Here is an 18,983-nt window from a genome sequence, read left to right on the forward strand (position 1 = left end):
CCAAAAAAAAAAAAACAACATCAATAAAAGTTAAGTCCACATTGCTCATCTTCATTTGGTTTGTATGTGCATGACTACTGCAGTCTCTGCAATGATCCATTACATACGATGCAATATATCAACTTTAATCTGTAAAGAGGAGATTAGAGAATTTTTGCCAAAATGGCCTGATATTTTGCATATATCAAACACACATCCAAAACTGTATTTTTTATGGTGCAACTCAAAAATAATTCATGAACTTGATGCTCCTCTCAAACTAGTGAAAAAAATCATTTTCGACCGTTACGTTAGATGCACGCACAAAATAAAAGGGCCAAAGATTAACTTCAACCTTATTCCAGTAATTATACATGTATGCATGTACATGAAAGCATCCGTGTGTTAAATGTGGGTCAATATGCTCACATAAGAAATGCATAAACATGAACTAACATACAGACACGTCCTCCTTTCTAAACCTCTTGTGCTATACTAATTGATAGGCCAGATTGTTATTAAAAGCCCAGGTTTATTGTGGGCATAGATTAATGAGCCTGATTATTTAGACATCATATCGTTTTATTTTTGCTAATTATGTAGAGAAAATATTTCTCTGCATAAGTAAAATGATTTAAATGTAAGACCTTTTTAGACAATTGTGAATAAATAGTTCAAGTTTATTTAAATTATTCAAAGTAGTACGGTAAGTTACCTTCATGACAGTTTGAATTTACCTTTAATTTTAGTTCATCACTGAAGTTTCTGTTTTTAGCTCTGGCATGCAAATCTTATACTTTACATTTACAGCATTCGGCTACATTGCTTCAAATATAGTATAAAGTAAGTCTCACAAACATTATTAATGGGTTTAGGTCAACTGATGAAATCAAAAACTTGTTAAACTTTTTTATGACAAAGCAGTTGATTGAAAATAACCAAGAATAACATTTTATTTCCCACAGAAATAAAAAAGCTTTAAATTCCTCTCAACAGGGCTGCTTACTGCCCTACATCAAGGGTTTTGAGGTTTCTGGCATAATAATGTCTTAAGTTTTCAGAAAGAACTACAATACAATGAATGAATAAATGAAGGCTTTGATTAAGAGTAATATTTTCAAAGATTCAAAGTTAAAAGAAATCTTTTTATTGCAAAAAATTCCATGTTGAATTTTGTAAACTTTGATCTACTGCTGCCAAATTTAGAATTTAACTAATAACCAGAAGCATTTATTGTTGTTTTAAAATGCCTTTCTTTGCAAGTAAAGCACATACAAGTTTCTAATTAGTAGCACAATCACATAGCGAAACAAAAAGGATGAAACTATCTGATAACAATGTGTGCATTTGAACACAATGATAACTTGGATGCGTAAAAGGCTTCTTTAAAACTCCATCTTATCCCGCTGGTCTCGACGCTTCATCAGTTCTTTCATGTCTCTTTGCTAAGATTTCCCCTTTAATCTTCCTTTTTCTTAAACAAGAAAAAGAAAGATAAAGAAAATGTTTTTCTTCCTTCATCATTCATTTAATCCATTCCTCCTTCTGAGGTTCTGCTTGACAGTGAGTGTATGTGATCACAGAGTATTAATGCACTTAGAAGCATAAACATTAATATTAACACATTTCAATGTACAGAGTGGAAAGAAATACATTAGCACAGATACAGCTGAGATATATAGAGAGAACACACAAGCGTACATACAGTATGTGTGTCTGCATGCGTGGGTGTGTATGTGTATGTGCGTGTGTGTGAGGGTTTGCATGGCCAGGGGGTTTATCAGCTTAGGCCAACCCCCTCCCAGCTTTAGACACAAACAGGAATTAGACAGACTGTGGGAATTCTTACTGGGATTCAAATTGCCAGACCTAATCAGTAATGGTGGGGAAAAAGAACTGTGCTGATGAAGTTTATGAGACTTATGTGTGTCAAAGTGAAAGCATAAGAATTACGTAATAATCCAGCTCCCTTAACTCCTACCATGGCATTCTAAAGAGCAGGCTTAGGACTTCAAGTTTTCTCTGTGCGTTTGTCAGTGAGTGGTTGGATCAAACACACTCTCAATAATAATAATAATGTGCACTTTAATAATTCTGTATCATAAATACAGATAAACATACTGTGAGCAGACAGAGCCTCTCATCTCAGAAGAAATCAAAGTCCTCAGAGCGCACTGCGTGTGTGTGTGTGTGTGTGTGACGTATGCTTGCGTATGAATGTGTGTGCCTTCTGCGTTACAGTAAGTGGGTCAGCCTCGTTACTGAATGAATAATAAAAAAAGTTTATTTTAAGCACAATACCAGCTTGCTAACGAGGAGGAAATTTAAACGCTGTACATGTGAAACAGCTGTTTCAGTATGAATTGTGAAGTTGGCTTATTCTGAGAATTTACACAAATACAAACTATCTGGCATGTGTGGAATGGCACAGTCATTTTATTCAATGCTCTACTGCGACAGCAGAAACTCGGTTATCCTTCTTTCTCGTGCTGCACAATATATCAAAACCACAATCATCGTTACAGTTTCAGTGTGTACAAAAGGAGTTTCATTGGTGTAAAAAGAATTTTAAAAAATTTAAAAATCTGATTTTTAGATATTACCTAAAAAAAAAAAATTGTAGACAGAAAACTATTTATACCCATCAAATGTAGAAATATAAATCAGTAGAATAGTTTTTATTAGCACTAGAGTATTGAAGCAATTCTTAAAAATTGTTGTCCAGCTTTATAAACATTTCTGCTGGTATTTTAATGATTTATCTTGGTCATACACTCCCAAATTATGATAACAGCATATCTCATCAAATGCTAAATATGTTGTAAGTGAAAGGACCATAAAATCATATTAAACCAAAAAGGAGACATGCTAGTGTTAGCACAGCACTAACTTAAAGTTCAACACAAGGAGCATCAGCAGGAGCAAGAGAGTTTCACTGCAGTTTGACTGCAGCTGTATGATGAGTCAGATGTACATCCATTTAAAAACCGATGCATGTTTTGGTTCATATACTGCATTGATTGCAATGCCTTTAATAAAGGATGGGACTGGAACTTTGCAAATGCCTGAATCAAGGCACTGTTGTGAATTTTATTATGTTGATATAAAACCAATAAATAAGTATAACACAAACCTATGTACCAGAATTACCTTAGAAAATGTTTACTTTTCTCTTTCAGCTCATGACAGCCTTTGTTATATCACCAACATTTTCAGAAGATAATTATTCAACTCTACCATCTGACTTTGAACTAGCAGGTCATCTGCTAAGAAAAACACAATACACCTGAAAACAAACTTTTATGCCTGCAGAGTCAAGTTATTCGTCCAACTATAGTCTATCTCTCTAATCTTTATTTACCAACAAGCATGTGATTCAGCAGAGCAGGAAGGGTTGCCAACAGCCCTGCACACACACGCAAACACATGCGCACTTGACTTTTGGTCCAATTACAACGATCGCTGAAGGTTCTCTGTGCAGCAAAGACAGATTTATGTTATTGCTCAAATCAAAAAGATCTCGAAAACAACAGATCAACCTCAGGCTTTCATCACTTGCTACAATATGGAGTTGATTTAGCAAAACTACACCTAAAGAAAAACAAAGTACCGAATTCTGGCTTTAAAAAAATCACCAAAAGTCTTTTAAGATCACATAACTATTATACTCAATAAACTAAATAAGCTACATTTATCTGACAAATAGAAATGAGTGATGTGGTTTTGCAAAATAGAAATTTGGGAAACAATTAAGAACATGTGCTGCAAAAGCCAGAAGAAAAGATTAACCCTGTTGTGTATTTGCACATTAGAGAGCCAGTTGAGCGTTGAGCTTTCAACACAAGGGAAACCAGGACCCAGTATAAGGGTGGCTCATAGCTGTCCTGTTTGTTTATGTAACTGTGCAAAGAAGAGCATTTCTATGTGAGCATGCACCAGTGCAAAACCCTTGGTTGGTAAAATGTTTGCTTACAGTGGTGAAAAGTAAGAGACAGGATGAGTATAACAAAGAAAATGAAAGCAAAAGCAACAGAGAATGAGGTGTGTGACGACGACTTACCGGTAAGAAACGTGTGACAGGATGTGTTGGCCTATCCTCAGTCTCCCTCTCCTTTCCACTCTCCTCAGAATAAACCCAGAACTGCAGTTTTGTCAGCTTCCCTCATGACTGGAATAACACTGTTCCTGAGGTTTAATGGGGAAGAAAGAAAGGAGCTAGTTAGATATGGCTCTTTATTATGTACAGGAAAGAAAATGTTGAATGTGGACTTTAAATATTTGTCAAACCAACATTAACCAGGAAAACAAATTGGCACAAGATCCAAGACTTTAACTTACAACAGTGTTGTTTAAGTCTTTAACTTAAACAACACTGTGTTAAGTTTTTATTGGAGGAGTCACTTTTTGGCTGAGTGAAGTAAATGACAAATAACTAAAATTACTTGTGACTTATTTTTTAGACTAATTAAAAAAAACAAAACAAAAAAAACATAGTTGATAGGGGAAAAAAGGGTTTTTAGTGGCAGCCTTGCTCTATAGTTCATCCAGTGAGACTGCCAAGAGATTCTATGAGCTCATGGAAATGTTTGGCAAATACGCCACACACCAAAATGATGTTTGCTTTCTATCCACTCTTATCAGAGCTGCATTTAGCTTTTTGTGTAAAACGTTCCTTATGTTGAATGGCTAATAAAACAAGAGATAAGAGTGATAAAAGTGATACTCGCCTTGTGCAAACACATGTAGAGCTTTCATATAACTACAGGATGAGCACACTGTGAAATGACTCAACTGGCATTAAAAATCTCCCTTCGTATTTGTCAGTGGTTATTATCCCCTCAGTATCTGCCAGTTACTCTATCAGCTTTTAGAAAATAATAGACTTCAGGTGTTATATTTTATCTGGGGGGTTTTTTCTACTTGTTTATGCTGCGGATCATAAAGATCAGAGCTTCCACCTAAAATCATTTTACACAGCGGAGGGATGGAGGGGATTTGACCTCTGTGTGCTGCTGAACAAGTTCTTCATGAACCTCCTATTAATGTTCAATGACAGATCACAACAATCTGGACCAACACAACCTTTCGGTTGTTCACCCATCAGCAAGCACAAACAGTATTTCTCCTTCACCCACACAGACGCACGCAATGTATTCACAAAGACGCATCAAATCTGAGCGAGTTGCCCTGACAGAAGAGCGCTGTCAGCTACTGCGCCGTTTTTGTCCTGACAAGCAGGTGGTGAAGCATTCAGTGTTACCAGCGAACACGAGCTGACCTTTCCGCAACACAGACTGGCCTAAAAACAGAAACAAACTCCCTACAAGTAGCCCTACAGTCTTGAAGCTTATTTATTATTCAGCTCTGTAATGACCCTGTGACTTTTCCTTAAACTCTGAATAAATTAGTTGTTTTTTCCACTCCTTTTCACTTAAATTGTCACCCTTTTCTTTAGAGCACTTAGTTAAACCTCCAACCTCTTGCCCGCTCGTTGATTCTGATGGAGCCGTGTGGCAGACTGTATGCTCAAAGGAACTGTATTCAATAATAAAACAGGGCGATAGGATGGAGTGTTGAGAGAGCAGGGATAAAAATGTATTGTGCCCCTTCTGAGAGTCTCTGAATGATTTATAACACAAACTGACGCTTGCATGAGCCTCTGGGAAAGTTGAGGCTGCACTTCTACTCCCCCTCACACGCTCCTCCCCACTTGGCATTTATGACCAGTCAGTTATGGAAATATGCATACATGGACTATCCATTGAGAAATGTTTTAATTCATCTTCAAAAAGTTATAGGTTTCTTACTTTAAAGCTCCAAAATTAATGATGATAATCACTTTGAACTAAAGATGATTAATTATAATTTGATTGCAGTCCAGACTACTTAAAAACAGCCAAGCAAAATGTACTGACAAGAAAAAGGGAACATTATCAAGGAATTTGTAAGCAGCTCAATTTTAATCTGGATGACTATTAGTTTTTTAGATTTTAAATAATAATTAGGAATCTTAAAATAAAAGTTGTTGTCTAATACGTTACATTTTGGGGGCATTTTTCTGTCATGCTCTGACACAAAAAGTTTAAAGTTTTCAGTCTTTCAAATGTGAAATTAGCCAAACAAAGTAATGCCATCTAAAGCTGTCTAGTTGCTTTGTGAGATACTTTCTTTATACAGGAAATATTGACATTTAAGACTTGCAACACAAGGTCCTGTTGGCTTTCCTCCAGTAACATACATTATTCATTATGTGTCCAATTTGTGGATCACCCAACATTACAGAAGAACACGATACAACATTAGTAGTATAAATGTCTTAACTTTATTCTCAAAAACTTTATTGACTCTCATAAAGTTATCAATGTTAAGCTATTGAGGCCAATTTTTACACCCTCTGAGCAAAGTGAATTACAATCAAATGTGGATTCTGACTATAATTACAAGTGTCAAATTTTGACATGTGACAACAATTACTTAGTAAGTGACATCTTTATCGAATCCTTATCCACACCCTTTATTTTCCATTCCTTTGGGTACATAACACACTGACCACTATGAATCATAATTCATGAATCATGAGCCATAATTTCTGAGTTGCTAACTGGCCATGAAAACCATGTCAACTGCCCTGAATTGCATTTGTGTTCAAGGGCAAAATATCTTATAGCTTTTAGGATGAGGCCAAATGAGCTGATGTTGGATGGAGTGTTGGATGGAAAACAGACTCTAGCCCAGTTTAGAGCTCTTCTGGTTCTTGTTCTCTTATTAACGTTTTTTAAAACATGGCTCCACATGATGCACGCAGTATTCATGGTTGCTTGGAAAGAAACCTTGGGAATCGTTTAATGAGAGTGAAAATGACAAACGTTAAAAAAACAATGGTGCTCTGAATTGTTTTATCTATTTTAATTAGAATTTGAGCAGTGAGGTGTCTGATTTTATTCGGTACTTCAGACTCTGTATCCAAATGTTCAACTCCCATCAGATACTTTGATGACCGACATGGGACTCTGATGAGTCATACTTGAGGCAGGTGGACTTGCACATCAAAGTTAAATATTGCTTAATATAAAACAAAAGCAGAATAATGTGTTTACAATATGTAAATTCCCCCTGGATGGAAAAAAAGGAGAGAAAATAATATTTTCTGATACAATGAAGTGAAACATTATGTCCTGATTATCCTACCAGGGTGGCATGGTGTGGATTTTTATAGCAGTGACTCATTTACACAGCGTGAGCTCATGCACAGTTTACATCAAACAGGATTTTTACACTCTGGGGTCTAGTCTAATCTCACAGGTTTATGAACTCTGATAAAAAAGTATGCGATTCTTCCATGCATTCAAATATGCAAACAAAACACATACATAAAAGGTTTTCTGTTTAGATTAAGGCCAGATATAAGATAACTGTGGTCATTGGTGGACTGAATGGTGAAAACTATCGTACTAGGTGGCCCATCCAAAAATGCATCTTTAATTCCTAGTGTGGTTTAACTTCAAAGTAAAGACATTAAGTTATTAAATACAAATATTCTCATTTAAGAAGCAAAATGTTGTCCCATTTGTCCCACTATATAGCAATCTGACAAACATATTTGTCCACAACAAAAAATAATACATTAAATTCAGAATTGATGGGGCAGCCTTTAAATAAAGTGAAGTCATTCTGATTGCCGAAATGCTTCGTCCCTCAGACTTTAATTGTTTTCACCTGAAGACATGGCCTATCCTTCAAAACAACAGATAGTAAAGCTTAGATATGATGGATTTCCTATGATGATTTATTATTTAAGTCAAAGTTAGCCTGTCTTCAGTTGCAGCAAAAACTTAAAAGATTGCTGAATGTTTTTTACAAGTTGTTCTCAATTTCTATTATTCTAACAAGGTTAGAAAATGTTCCATACTGTAATGCTACCAATACGAGCAAGCAGGAAAACATGGATGGTGCTGCAGCCTTCTCTGCAGCAGACATGTCCATTAAAGTAGATAAGCTCTCCATACTGCTGAGCCTCATCTTCCTGACTTGTGACTGAGCAGAGACCCATTTTTTTTCCCCTTACAGCCAAGTTGAATATCAATCCTAATCCCCTTATTAACGTAAAAAAAAAGCTATTTGCAATGATACAGACTTGTGAGGTGTTATATAACATAACAGAATAACACTCTCTCTGCACAGAAAAGCCTTTGCACGTGAGAAAGATTTTTATACCACCGTCTTACTCTCATGTGTCCATATAAAGGATCTCAGACTACAGCGCTGGCTATGCAGTATTAAGCTAGCTTTGGACGGTGTGTTTGCGAATATCCAGAAGTTATTAAAGGAAAGACCATTTAAGGGGTCAGGTCTGTCACTATGTGAACGTTTAAGAAAAAAAGCTTGCAAATTTAACTCTTAAGACATTTTTGGTTTGGTGTATATTATTAAGTTGCACAAAAACAACAATACCACAACCAACATTATAGTTACCAGATGAATGCTTATGTCTAGTGAATTATTTCCCAAATCATTCATAATGAGCGTGAACAACAAAAAGTGACTTCAGTACTCATCGGAGACACCCTTACAAGCCTGAAAAGGGGTGGGAAGATGCAGACATATTCACACATTCAGATCACTAGTTACATACTTTGTGCTAAACAAAGCTGACTCTTTATTTGGGATGAAAGTCCCCCCCCACGGAGAAATCCCTTGAATCCAGATGAGTCGTTATGTATGTCCAATGCCTATCCCTCTGGAATAAAGCCTGGAGTTTTCTCTATTAAAGCCATTTATCCTCTTTGGCAACAATCAGGGTTTGTGTCTCTGAGACTTATTTCCCCATCCAACCAGGTCAATAGTATGCGTGGTGTGCTGTTTTGCTTTTACCAAGTCCTGCAGTGTTTTCGTCAAACACGCATAATCAATTTCTATCCTTCTTTTTCCCAGATACCTCCAACCCATAACACAAGCTAGACAAATAAAGCACACGGTGTGGCAGAGCAAGAGACTCTTACATTATTCAGTAGTTCCTCTTAGAATTTTACACATCAGAGAAAGTACGGGATGAAGTGGAGGCTATTCATGGTTACCACTATGACCGTGAATAGCTACCATTGTATCCTATTCACGTTCAATACAATTAAACCAAGAGATAAAAATACTAATTCTTTGAGGTGAGGAAGAGATGATTTTTTTTTTTTTCGTTTTACAGCAACTGTTAGTATACATTCACTATCGTTTGAGTTTAATGTCAATTACAATGTGGAATAATTAATAGTCAAGTTTCAAAGTGTTTTGGCAACAGACTCCATCCCAACATCCTTCTCAATTATGCAAAATGTATAACATATTTAGAAACATGAACTGCTCTTGAAGATGTTTTGCTCTGCATTGGCAGCTTTTACTATGTAGTTTTTAATCTTTTAAGTAAAATCTGCCTTCCACTAAGTCAGTATATTTATTTGCATGAAGACAAGAGAGGTTGTAAAAGCTTTTAACCTACAAGTTAAACAATTTTCCTGCAAAACTGTCGTGATTAGGTTGTGTGCTTATATTTACCCAGCATTTCAGAAAACAACGCAGCTCCGAGTAAAGAATAACTTATAATGAAGATTAAAGATTACTAGAAACAGTACACATCATCATAAAAAAACCATCTGGCATACCTGACAAACAAGCCAAAGCACGTAAGGGCAAGTTAGCTTACTGAACTTTGATCTGGAATCAGATACTTCAAGTTTGATTTTCTGATGTATAAAGTGGCCTAATCTTATTGTCTATCAAATCAGAACAGTACCGAGGACAGTTCGACTGTGCAGGGGATTGCCAAAAAATGTCACCTTCTCTTGGTTTGGTTCACTATCACAACACACTGGCCATTATGAGCAACAGGAAGGCAGTGAGCTATCCACCACATTGCCTTTCATGCAAGGGAGAGACTCAGTAGCAGCAAAAAAGATGGCAGAGAGCAAGAGACTGAAGTACCGCTGTGGTTACACAAACAAGACCAAAGAACTGCTTAGAAAATCACATGCGACTTCCTCCCTGCAGTTCACTTTCTCTATAAAGTTGGCTGAAGTCTTAAACCTTAAATGTTTAAGAAATAGTATTATAAAATACCAGAGCTAGCTGAGAACATTTCAAATTGTAATCTTTATTTCCATCCCAGTCTGTAAATGCTGTAAAACATGAAAATGTGGGAGTTTGAGGTTTATGTAACATCTTCTCTCATGGGTAATCATTTTGGCCATTTTGTTCTGAAACCCGTGTATCACAAGCAGCGTCCCAGTTTATTATTTTAAAATCACGACTCCATCAGTGCCACCTCCTCTAAGCTGACTCACTGAACAAACACCAACATGCACATGTTGGTTATGATGCAAATTGTGTTAGAAAGATCCATCAAGTAATGTGAAGAGACTGGCAGAGAGCGCTCCAACACACTCACGTTAGTCACCGACCACAGAAGACTTGCGACAACCCAAGACCCTAAAGATACTGTAGGACTCATCTTCCTACTGTGATTAAAACAGTTTTGTTTGGTTGACTTCTGACTGCATGTCAAAATGCATTTTAAAAAAATGAATATTTTGATGGCAATAATGAAAACCTACAAGATAGTTACATTGGGTGAACTAATAGACAAGAAACAGAGTAAGAATTTTACAGTTGAATATATTATTATATCACAAACTGTATAGAGAAATATTTTCCCAGTCACAATGACTTCTTGGTAGAAAAAGGGAGAAAGACTTTTTGACCTAGTTTCAACTCAGATTTCCACTGACCAAGTTTACACACCAAAAAATGTAAACAAATTTGACAATTTGGGTAGTGATGACTTTGAAAACCTCTTCTAGGGCAATCCATATCCTTTGACACAACTGGAAACCCATCTGTGGATGATCTGTAATTTCTGTTTTTCTTATCTAACACCCCAAACAGACTGGATCGTTGGGTGACATCATGGAAACATCAAATAAAATTGGCAAGATATCAGGAAGAGGATTGTGGACCTGAACAAGTCTGCTTTACGTTTCATGTGAAATTTCTGGACACCTGAAAGTGACATGTTCATCTTTTCAGAGAATTTTGTGTTATTCCCGAATTATCATCATCATATGACCTGGTATACTCTCCCAGTGTTTGTACTCGAATCCTGAGAGCTGTCTTTACCTTTGGAATATTTTCCAGCCACAATTATAATTGATACAGTTGAGAATTGATAGTATCATAAGGCAGCCCGGGGTTGTTGCCCAATCAATATGACCTCAGTTCCAGCTGAGCTTGGTCATGTTACACACACTGATAGTGACACCAACTCTAATCGAAGGCCCTGTGTTTTGCTTTCATACCAGTTTAGCTCCAGAAGCAGTCAAACTTAACAATGTGACCCCCAAAGGTCAGGACCTCAGATAGCAATACTAATTGATACTTAACCCTGTTTGTCCACAATGGCTTTATTTTTTCCTCCAGGGACATTTAAAAATTATAGTACAGTTTAGTTTTAATATGTTTTAATCTATGTGTACAGCATTTAAAGATCGAGATTATGCATAAATTGAAACTTTTAGACTTATGCAGAGATCAAGAACAGTACCAGACAGCATAGTAACCATCTAATGCATCACCCAGCTGCTTTCCCAAAAGACCATGTAAAAGAACTAAGGTGTTGAACAATGGTAGCAAATCTTCACACTTGGTATATGTTCTGATCAACATACCACACAATAATTATTACACAAGAGGGTATGGTCATTCATTCAGCAGTTTAGATTTCCACAGAAACAGCAGAACCTCTAACCTGTGTGGAAGCACCAACCAGCTGATGTAGTTTCAACTCCAAGCTTGTGTGTGCGTTTGAACATTTGGGCGCCAGAGAGCGGAGTGTAGTTCTCTAAAGCCCAACAGGGTTTTTCAATTCAAAGCAGCATAAAGATTAACAGAAGCCTACTTCATGGCTACATAATGACAGCAGGGAAGAAGGAAAATGATTACAGACTACAACATGCTACTGCTTCTTGCAGAGTTTTATTCACAATAAAATATTTAAAAGACAAAAATTTAATGGAGAAGTTGAGCAACCATTAGCTAGTAGAGACGGGCGCTTCACTGCCATAAATGGCAGAGTTGAGTAACTACTAAGCCTGGGAACAAAGCAAAAGTGCAATTGCAAAGTAGAATGTTACAAAATAAAATTTCATACCGTTATATTTTTGATACTGTTAGCAAATTTACCCAATTTAAGCATGAGTGAAGGTGTTTGAATGCACCTTTAGTGTAATTTGACCATAAAAATAAAAAAACAAAATGGGTCTAATGAAAGTTTCACAAAGTATGCTACAATGAACGAAACCATTTAAATCTAATCTTTGTTTGTGGCTGGTCACTTCAAAGTAAATGAAGTAATACAGCTGCTGATCATTTATTTACCTGCTTGACTTCAAAAAATACAGCACAATGAGAGAAGCCAAAGCATGCCAAGCTGTATCCTATCTTCACATTTCTTTGTCAACTGAAGACAGAATGATCATACAAATTGAAAGATAAAAGACACAGAGAGGGGAAATGTAAGAGAGGAAACCCCCAAAAAAGAAATGCACATCTGGTCCACTGAGTCATTTCCCGTGTGTTTTGTCACTTAGTCTTTTTTTTATATATATAGACTCACAATATAAATTATGTATACCATCATCATTAGGGTTTACACAGTGTAGCAGAGGGCCCATGGGTTGTTAGCTTCAGGATTTCAGTTTTATGTAGTCAGCCAGCCATTAGCTTGGGAATTCATTTAGTGTTAGAACTTAGCCACCCTCTTCCTCTTTTAGATCTCAAGGATTCATCAAATCTGTTTAATTCTCAAAAGAAAAAAAAAACTAAAAGAAATATATATAAAATACCCCCTGTGGTGGACACTTCCTTGCAAAGTTTGAGAGATGCTTTTTAATTTTTCCCTGGAATGAGTCATGTCTAAAATGTATGACTACATTAGATCAGTGAGGTGTCGATTAAGAAGAATTGCAGACTGGTGAGCTGAGCTGAGAATTACTCAAATCAAAATGGGAAACAAAGCTTTCAAGAAATCCTGCCATACATACCAGGTTTGGCTAAAAAGGCAGTCAGTGGTCATGTTGGAGTGACTAATTTAGTCCACAAAATTTGAGTTATACAGCAACAAAAAAAATCAGCAATCAAGTTGTTTTAGATCTTCTAATTGTATTGCTACTAATTAAATTAGTCATGTTATTGATCAATTACTACACAAAGGCTGGAGAATTTGAAACCTACAACTACTACTTGGCAAATGTTATGCTATGCACAGTAACTGGGTCTTTGTTTAAAACTATGAAATCTGAGAGAAACATTTTAGCAACAAATCAAAGCTTAACTAAGTCCAACAAAGTATTGCAATGTCATGTTTTATTCCTGGTCATTATTTTTGCATCACTGCTGCTCTCGTTCCAAATGTTTGCTTAAACGTTGCATTTGGTTTTAGAGATGTGGGTAAAAAAGGTAATTATCTTCGAAATGAAAAAGCCAGCTATCATGAAAATTTAGTCTTTGGGCTTTTAGAGTCAAGTTAACAAGTTTTAAATGCCAATAATGTCTTGAGTATGAATAAGAAGCACTTAGAAATAATATATTGCGATGCTTGACTATACAGGAGCTGCAGCTGCATGCTTCTGGATGTTACCCACACAGAATCTGGGTTGAGAAATGTTATGTAATTTCATTTTTGACACTGACAAAGAGTCAGCCATATACTATACAATTATTAGCTGTTTTATGATTATATTCTGAATAAGCATCTAAAGTTTTAAAATAGCAGCATCACCAACTGAATCGTGTTCCTTTACTCTGCTTAGCATTCGCAGGAGACTCTATGACCTATCTGACGGAGGCCCAGAGTCCTACCAGGAAACAATAGCCAGATATGGGGCAGGAAGGTCATTGTCCATAAACACAAGTGATGGTGTCTGCATGCATTGGTCTCTTTGATACTTTGATGGCTTGATGATTTCAACTTCCTTATAAGCCTTTTGGGATGTTGGCAGTACTGCAATTATCCTAAGGTTTGAGGCCTTCTGGCACATGTGTGTTTCCGTGTGATGAACGCTTTTATGTCTGTTGGTGAGAGAGGACACAAGAAAGAGTGAGGGACACAGTGCAGTGGGGTTGGATGATTTGACTGGCAGAGCTTCCTCCAAGTCACAGTTTAATTGTTGCTTAGTTTAACTTCAGGCTTTTTAGGATGGGAAAGCCATGCAAAACTGTTCTACAATGCACTTCTAAGTGGAGTGGCAAAAGTTCTCACTCTGGATTGCTCTACAGCTCATTTCCCTCAAGCCAATATCCTATTGTATATTCTCTCATGCCAATAAATAAAACACACAGGAGAAAATGTACATTCTTTGTTGCAAAATTTTACTCTTCTCTCTCCCCATGAGTAAATTAAACAAACCGTAGTGCTACCAGATCAGGGTAACAACACTCTGTGGTCTGCAAGAAAAAAAAAATCTCAAGGTCTGATATTTTCAGAGCCATTAAAGTGATTACAAATGAAATCAGAGAAAGCAGAGAGATGTGAGATGTCACCAGAGTTTCTCTATTTTATTGATTTTGTGCTTTCAACCTTTGCCCATCATGGAACATGCTGAATTTGGAAATGTTGGCAGTCTTCTGGAAATCTCAAAGGTCAAATAAAGCTTGGCAAACACGGCACGATATTTTCAGTTGTATTCAGTTCCAGCTCTATCTTTACGATTACATCGCAAGGTTCAGGGATTTGCGGAGAAGAAGAAAAAATGAAAGTGAGGAGACACTCACCAAATGCTTAACAAAAACAAACACGCTTCCTTTGCGTTACTTGCTGTTCTCCATCCATCCATTTTCTTACACCCTTATTCCTAGTGGGATGCTGGTGCCTATGTCTAGCTAACGTTTCGGGCGAGAGGTGCGGTACACCCTGGACAGGTCGCCAGTCCATCACAGTACTGATCAGGAGCTTGTTGTGAGGTGTGAATTAAAACGACTTTACGTTCTACAGGGACAAAATGTCAATCTTAATAATGCTATCTTCCCTAATAAATTTAACATAAAATGTTGCATTTAGTTTACAAACTGAAATCCAAATTCTCTTCATTTTAAAATAGTGAAATCCTCGAATACAATGTGTGCTCCCTCACTTTCTGCACTATCTGCATTTGCTTCCAATGTACTGAATGATTATTGAAGTTTTATGTCAAGAAAACTTACAAATGGATTAATATCTGTATAGGAAGGTCAAATCTTGCATGAGGAATTGGCCACAAATCTCTGATACATTTCCAGCAAAGAACAGTTCTCATCTAGTCTAAGGAATCAGAGGTATGCAGATAAGAAACTGATAAACTAAGACAAGACATGTTCCTGACATTCAACTTCTTGCCTTCACGCTGTTGCATTTTGTTTCAAATCTGTGATCTCATGCCAAAGACGGAATCATTTTTTCCCCAATTATTCAAACTTGTATTTATCCTGACACACTGGTGGTTGGTGAGAGCATTACAAAATCTCCCCTAGATTCCGAAGCAAATCTCCACTTGACCCAATGAAGGCTGTCCAGTTACAGCATTATAGAGCCGCACAGAGCTTGGGCTGAGGCCTACATTCTCTTGGGACTGGGGGATGGGGATGGGGGTGGGTTTGGCGAACACTGTGGTAGCCTGACAGACGAGGAGTTTTCAAGCCTTTGCTTCAGAGTTGGCCGATAGCGCCAAAAACAAGCAAACCAAAAAAAAACAAAATAAAAAAATCTTCCTCAAAACCCAGAATCACTTGTAAATGATCAACAGTCATTGGATAATGCTCCCACTGAAAAAAATAACGGCCTCAACAAACCTGAAAATTCAGTTGGCCAATGAAACAATCTTTTTTTTTTTTTTTTAACTTTGGAACTTCAAGGTTGCAGAGTAAAACGTACTTTTTATAGCTATGAGACAAAGAAGCGTTTGTGTTAGTCAAAGGTTGCTCCCAAATTAGAGCAGTGTGGTACAGCACATTACCTCATCCCCACTCACATCAGCAGACGTGTCCATCATAAGCATGCATCCTAAGCCTTGCTGACATGCCCAGCTCTGCTAAGCTAGTGTTGCACACTGGAATTATCCCTGAAGGATGCAACGGAAAGTCAGCAGAACAAACAAATTGTAGGGCTATGACATGACACTTTGAAAGTTTTTTTTAAAAGAGCCCTATTACCACGTATTTCTAAAAATACTCGCGTCTGAGCCTTTTCCTTTTCTCTGCCGAGCTAAAATAAGCCCTAGATCCGGAGGAGTGGTGGAGGGCAAATATAACACAAATCAGCAGTCGCCAATGGTGATGTACGTTTGGCTGATGGGAATAGCTGCTCATAATTCCTCAGCATGTTGAGCTAGCCTAGTCATGAAGGAAAAGATAAAGGCTTAGAGATTTCACAACAGCGCTGGAGAGGAGGCAAATGCAGCCAAACATGATGAGGTTTCAAAAGAGACAACATTGGAGAGGAAAGAGGAAGAGGTGCGGGGGGGGGCAACTCATGGCCACAGCTGCAACTTGGCCCAGAGGATTCGAGACATTCTTGTAATAAAGGGCTGTAATGAAGTCACTCATCCCAACTTTCCACACCCACTGTAACCAACTTTCAAAAATGCCTCTTTTATAACAAATTCTGAAGAAAGAAAAAAAACAATGGAGAACAGAATATGTAATGCTCGAGAGGTGTGTTTACCAGGGCAATTTCTCTTATTTTATATTGTATAAAATGCCAATAAATTGTGTGTTTAAGCCAGTTTAAATTAGATGTGCCAGAGGAGCGCTTGTAAAATGTAAAAAACAAAAAAACAGGGTCACTACAGGTGATCATGTGCCCCCAAATGGGCTTTCATGAAATATATTTCATGAATTCCTTTTCATGTGCACAACATTTTCATTAGAATAAACTTCAAAGGATGACAACTTGATCTTCCAGCTGACCAAAGATCTAAAGCAACTGCTCAGACTAAGACAGTTTGTCATCATTACAAGGTGTTGAGTGAACAGCAGAGGTGGAACGGTCACTTTAAAGGTATTTGATCAGGGTGCATCTGTTGCAACACAGTTTCTTTCCCTCTGAGACAAGATTTAGAGAACCAAGACTGTGACTCAGGTACACATCAGCTGCTGGGGTCATGATTGGACCCATTCTACATGTTTCCGATGAGTGGGATTACATTTAGTGGTGCAAATAGTTTCCATTAAATCCAGGAATACCATGCAGAACAAATTGGCTCTAATTATGCATTAAAGCAGCAGTGTTATGCATTTTCCAGGTATGTGGTGCCATGTTATAGCACCATCAAATATTTTACCTACAGTTGTTATAGAAATGCTATATATATAAAATATAACTTAAGAGATTTGACTTTGTGATGTAACCCTGTGAAACTGGGCCTCTGTCTCTTTAAGAAACTCTTGCTCTTTATGCAACTCCACCCTCAGGAAGTCATCACAACATCTCTCCTCTACTAACCCTTTAAAGTTTTTACCAGCGTTGCACCGAGAAGCTCAGCTGAGCTCAGTTGATGTGCTCAGGTGATGCGCAGTTCAACCAGGAATTGGCTAACTTCTGCTGGCTAGTCTGAAGGAGCTGAGTGGGGAAACACGGGAAAGAGGTGGTCTGTAGTGCTGAAGCTCGGAAACCTGGAAAGTGCAGTTCCGAAAAGGAGCTTTGTCTTTGAAGGCGATGCTCTGTTCCATCCAGGTGTTTTGCACAACTGTATGGTTACCACAGGACCTTAAAGGACTTCTCAAACATACATTAAAGAATCAAGGCAAAACTCCAAGTTTATTTTTGATGAAAGAATAACATTATAACAAGAGGTAAAGCTCAAAAAAAGTTAATTTTACATACTACTGATCCTTTAAACTCAAAACAATATATTAATTAAATGAATGAATGGATTGTAGAATGAATAAAAAACCTTAAAACTACGAGATGATCGATCAAATCAATTACAGCCATTTTTAGGATGGCTTAATATTGCTCTTAAAATTCATATTACAACAAAATGTGCCATTATAGCCATTGATTAATCCAGCTACCAAATATATATGCTGGTTCTCCGCAGTGCAGAGTTTTGCTGTCTTTTGAAATCATCATTAAAAGCAGTACGCATGAGCACATCTGCAAGTGCAAGAGAAATTGGGGGTAGGGAGAGCAACGTTTTCCTTGTCATCTAAGGCAGCATGTCTATGTTAAACATGTTAAATCATATCACTGCAGAACATTAAGCCTGGAAGCATCACTTTAATATTGATAGGCTCTGGTCCTATGGCACAGATAACCAACACTAATAATACTGACTTTGAAAAATGGAAAAATCTTTGTTTTTAGACCCTAGAAATGTGGATAGAAACAGGTACATTGTTTTCAGTTTAGGTGAAAAACATTACAGTGGCATGATGCTTTCTGATTGTTTATATTTAGAAACTTAATTAAAATTTGTATCAGATGTTGGATAGAATGTTATTAGGTAGAAAAAGAAAGAAAATATTTCCTCTAAAGTTATTGTAATATTTAAAAACTTCCATAATCTCCCACTTTGACCCATAAAAAATAAAACACCCAAAGATTTCTAATAATTGTAGTTAACAGTGAATTTCCAAAATAGAAACAAATCCATTTGAATATCTTCTGAAGCTGAAATTTTGACCAAGAATTCAGATTTGACATACCATCTGTTTTAAACCTATGGTTCACACAGAACTCTACAAGCTTTGATTTTTAGTATGTTCCTCTATGTTTTCAATGCTTACTACAGAGAAAAACATTTCATCAGCTTATTCTGCTAATAGTATTTACCCTGGTGACCAAGGACAATAATGAGCAAATCTTATTGGTTTCCATCCATCCCAGATCCAAACAAACTTCTGAGACAAGTCAAAAATAGCATAGGATAAACAATTTTAAGTAATCTAATGATATCCCGTCTTTCCGCATCCAAATGCTTTGCAGTGTC

General features: G+C 37.0%; 1 protein-coding gene across 5 annotated transcripts in view; it reads right to left on the bottom strand.

Annotated features, from left to right (window-relative positions):
* The window catches only part of taok3a (TAO kinase 3a), a 58,282-nt gene that overhangs the window by 35,579 nt on the left and 3,720 nt on the right, over window positions 1-18,983 (bottom strand). For all 5 annotated transcript variants that reach the window (XM_008417865.3, XM_017306810.2, XM_008417867.3 and 2 more), the window contains one exon: window positions 4,040-4,164. The gene's annotated coding sequence lies outside the window, so the exon portion shown is untranslated. The remainder of the gene's footprint in view (window positions 1-4,039; window positions 4,165-18,983) is intronic.

The sequence above is a fragment of the Poecilia reticulata genome, chromosome 9, assembly GCF_904066995.2.
Source record: "Poecilia reticulata chromosome 9, P_reticulata-male-v2, whole genome shotgun sequence".
Classification (NCBI taxonomy): domain Eukaryota; kingdom Metazoa; phylum Chordata; class Actinopteri; order Cyprinodontiformes; family Poeciliidae; genus Poecilia; species Poecilia reticulata.